This window comes from Erinaceus europaeus, chromosome 20, assembly GCF_950295315.1.
Source record: "Erinaceus europaeus chromosome 20, mEriEur2.1, whole genome shotgun sequence".
Lineage (NCBI taxonomy): Eukaryota > Metazoa > Chordata > Mammalia > Eulipotyphla > Erinaceidae > Erinaceus > Erinaceus europaeus.
Genome location: NC_080181.1, coordinates 55,023,578 through 55,028,184, shown reverse-complemented (window position 1 = coordinate 55,028,184; position 4,607 = coordinate 55,023,578). Strand labels below are relative to the sequence as shown.

The following is a 4,607-nucleotide window of genomic DNA, read 5'->3' as shown; positions in this document are numbered from 1 at the left end:
ACCACACACCCCACACACCCCACACCCCTCACACCACTCACACCTCACACCACACACACCGCTCACACCCCACATGACACACATCCCACACCACACACCCCACACCCCTCGCACCGCTCACACCCCACGCTGTGCACGCAGCCCTAATATAATCTGAGAATGGCTGTTTGAGGACGCCTGGCCTGGTAGACCTGGTCAGGGGCGACGGCTGCAAGTGCTCTCCAGGCCCGGAAGTTTGAGGGACACCCGGGTGAGGAGAGGAGAGGGGAGCCACCCAGTCTGGAGCCTCAGGACCCACGGGTGGGCACATATGCAGGAGCTCCACTAGGTGGCAGAGCTTGCCCGCCAGCTGCATGCTGCCTGGCACCTGCCCTGGCCTGGCCCCGGAAGGCTGCCCAGCAGCATGGCTCCATGGGGCCCCAGCGTCATGGCCGTGGGGGTTGTGTCTGTGGGGAGCAGCAGGGCAGGCCCGGGGCGCACAAAAGTCCCGGGAGGCAGCTCCGCTCGCTCTTATCCCGCCTGAGCAGCCGTGTGGGGAGGCGTGGGGGCCCGGCCCTTGTGGGCAGCAGCTGCGTGAACTGAGGCCATCGCTGCCCCACCTGCGGGCCGGCCGAGACCCTGTCCACACCAGGCCTGCCGCCAGGGACGCTGTGCTGCTGCCCCGGGCCCGCCGTGCCGGCCCGGACGTGGCGGCCGGGAGCATGTGGAGAGGATGTGCAGTGGAGAAGGCGCCGGGGGAGAGAGAGGAGAGCTCCGCTGGCTGCTGGGCCTTGCCCGTGGGGTGAGGTGCAGAATCTGGGGGAGCTGAACCCGGGAAGAATCGTGGCCGGCACACTCCCGAGGTGAGTCCACTCATCAGATGCGCCGGGAGGCGGTGCCGGGCCTCCCTCCCGGCCGGTGTCCTGGTGCCCACCAGGGTGAGCGTGGGGGCAGAAGCGCCCCTCCCCTGGCAAAAGGGGCTGTGCACCCCACGAACGCCTGTGGCAGCATGGAGACTGGGCTACATGCAGCCTCTTCACTTGCCGGCCCTGCCACAGTCCTGTCCACAAGTGGAGTCTGATGCCCCAAGCGCCATAGTGGTGCAAATCTTGTCTTCAGGTGAATAAGCAAAAATTAGAAGCAGATGGAGGAAGCTGAGGTGAACAACAATCTAAAGGCTCACAGCTGAGGAAACAGACCAGAGCCTCATTCCTTCCTATGACTCCCAGTCAGCCTTCAGACTGAGTGGAAATGTCACATTCCTGCTTTGTTTTGTTTTTCGAGCAAAAACCTTTATTAAAAATATGGGATGTGGGGGTCGGGCAGTAGCGCAGTGGGTTAAGTGCACATGACGCAAAGCGCAAGGACTGGTGTAAGGATCCCGGTTCGAGCCCCCGGCTCCCCACCTGCAGGGGAGTCGCTTCACAGGCGGTGAAGCAGGTCTGCAGGTGTCTGTCTTTCTCTCCCCCTCTCCGTCTTCCCCTCCTCTCTCCTTTTCTCTCTGTCCTAGACAACAACGAACACCACCACCACCAACAATAACCACAACAAGGCTACAACAACAAGGGCAACAAAAGGGGGAAAAATGGCCTCCAGGAGCGGTGGATTCATGGTGCAGGCATCGAGCCCAGCAATAACCCTGGAGGCAAAAAAAAAAAATGGGATGCTTCATGGATTTGTGTGTCTTCCTTGCACAAGCCCATGCTGATCTCTTGTTCCAACTTTAGTATGTGTGCTGCCACAGTGAGCATATTCCAATATATATATATATATATATATATATATATATATATATATATATATATATATATATTTTTTTTTTTAAGAAAGGAGACATTAACAAAACCATAGGGTAGGAGGGGTACAACTCCACACAATTCCCACCACCCGATCTCCATATCCCATCCCCTCCCCTGATAGCTTTCCCATTCTCTATCCCTCTGGGAATATGGACCCAGGGTCATTGTGGGGTGCAGAAGGTGGAAGGTCTGGCTTCTGTAATTGCTTCCGTGCTGAATATGGGTGTTGACTGGTCGATCCATACTCCCAGTCTGCCTCTCTCTTTCCCTAGTGAGGTGGGTCTCTGGGGAAGCGGAGCTCTAGGACACATTGGTGAGGTCTCTCCAGGCAAGTCTGGTCGGCATCATGCTGGCATCTGGAACCTGGTGGCTGAAAAGAGAGTTAACATACAAAGCCAAACAAATTGTTGAACAATCATGGACCTAAAGGCTGGAATAGTGCAGATGAAGTGTTGGGGGTACTCACTGCAGACTATTGTGTACTTCTGCTTTCAGGTGTATATTTTGCCCTGGTTTATGGACACGTGTGAACCTATGCTCTATCTCACGGGACCTGGACAATATCTAGGTTTGGGGACTTTATTGGGGAGTGGACCACCTGGAATGGAATTAGAGAATACTATGAAAGGAAAGGTCTCACCCGAGTGATGAAGCTGAAGGGTTGTCATTCCACACCTGAAGTCTCTGGTCACAGTCTGAAGTGAAGCATGCTGGGGTGGCACTCATTGTGTTGATTAGGTTGCGATCGGCAGATGCAATATTATTTGATATGAATTGAGAAGCATGTAGGAAAGTGGGCCCCACCCTAAGGTTCCAGGACTGGGGGAAATATAGGCTCTATAGTGGAAATGTGAGGTTCCTTCTGTCTTAGGGTTCAAGAAGACAATGGATAGTTATTATTATTATTAGTTATCATCACATTATTTGGTAATTGGGTTAACTTTGAAAAGTCCCTTTGTTAGGGTTTGCTGTATAATACCCAGCATCTTGTATATAGCGGTGTCACCGGTTGCTTCTGTTCTCCCTGGTCTACACTTTTGAGAGAGTCAACATATCAAAGACTCAGCATATGTATTAAGAAGACTCAGTGTGTGTTTTAAAAAGTTCGAGACATATGATCAATTTCTCTCCCCTCTCATATTAGTTAAATAGTGGTTTATATGACTACACTTTAATAGGAATGTACATAAACACCGTTCCCACCACCAAAAGACTGTGTCCCATCCCACCCACCCACCCACCCCCACCCCCACCCCCACCCCCACCCCCGGCTGCCCCGGGAAGCTGAATGTCCACCCTCCCCCTCACCACAGGGTTTTTACTTTGGTGCCCTACTCTCCAAAATATATATATATATTTTATTTAAGAAAGGATTAATTAACAAAACCGTAGGGTAGGAGGGGTACAACTCCACACAATTCCCACCACCCAATCTCCATATCCCACCCCCTCCCCCGATAGCTTTCCCATTCTCTATCCCTCTGGGAGCATGGACCCAGGGTCATTGAGGGTTGCAGAAGGTAGAAGGTCTGGCTTCTGTAATTGCTTCCTCGCTGAACATGGGCGTTGACTGGTCGGTCCATACTCCCAGTCTGCCTCTCTCTTTCCCTAGTAGGATGGGTCTCTGGGGAAGCTGAGCTCCAGGACACATTGGTGGTGTCTTCAATCCAGGGAAGTCTGGCCGGCATCCTGATGACACCTGGAACCTGGTGACTGAAAAGAGAGTTAACATACAAAGCCAAACAAATTGTTGAGCAATCATGGACCCAAAGCTTGGAAAAGTGGAGAGGAAGTATTAGGGAGATACTCACTGCAAACTCTAGTATACTTCTGCTTTCTTACTTTGGTGCCATACTCCAAACTCAGTCAATTTCTGCTTTGCGTTTCTACTTCTTCTTTTTTTTTTTTTTTTACATGCATAACATTCCCCAGATTCCCATTTAGCAATACAACCCCCACTATTTCATTCATCATTTTTCATGGACCTGTATTCTCCCCACCCACCCACCCACCCCAGAGTCTTTTACTTTGGTGTAATACTCCAATTCCATTTCAGGTTCGACTTGTGTTTTCTTTTCTAATCTTGTTTTTCAACTTCGGCCTGAGAGTGAGATCATCCCATATTCATCCTTCTGTTTCTGACTTATTTCACTCAACATGATTTTTTCAAGGTCCATCCAAGATCGGGTGAAAACGGTGAAGTCACCATTTTTTACAGCTGAGTAGTATTCCATTGTGTATATGTACCACAACTTGCTCAGCCACTCATCTGTTGTTGGACACCTGGGTTGCTTCCAGGTTTTGGCTATTACAAATTGTGCTGCCAAGAACATATGTGTACACAGATCTTTTTGGATGGATGTGTTGGGTTCCTTAGGATATATCCCCAGGAGGGGAATTGTAGGGTCATAGGGTAGGTCCATTTCTAGCCTTCTGAGAGTTCTCCAGACTGTTCTCCACAGAGGTTCTCCAAAATATTTTTAACCTCTGCTCCTTCTCTCTCCAAGTGTGGAACCTTTGTTGGTTAGTGGTTTAATTTCTGTTGTGCAAAAATTAAAACCATGTCTATACTTATCAAAAAAAAAAATTTAGGCTCTCCCCTGCCCTTCCCAGCCTGACCTCCTTCCGGGGCGCACCCCTACTTCCCACACAGCTGGGTAGGGCTATGGAGAGCATGGCCAGGACTTGAACTCCCTGGGGAGTTGGGGTGAAGGGAGAGGGCCGAGTGCCACAGGGGCCTCTGGAACAGTGGGCCGTCTTGCGGTGCATGAGGCTCCTGACTGCAGCAGAGTGGAGTCTCGTGGAAGCTCTCACTGAGAGCCGGTGATG

General features: G+C 51.2%; 1 pseudogene; it reads right to left on the bottom strand.

The window, feature by feature from the left end:
• Positions 1 to 1,631: 1,631 nt before the first annotated feature.
• Positions 1,632 to 1,730, bottom strand: LOC132535040 (U6 spliceosomal RNA; annotated as a pseudogene).
• Between the last annotated feature and the right edge of the window lie 2,877 nt (positions 1,731 to 4,607).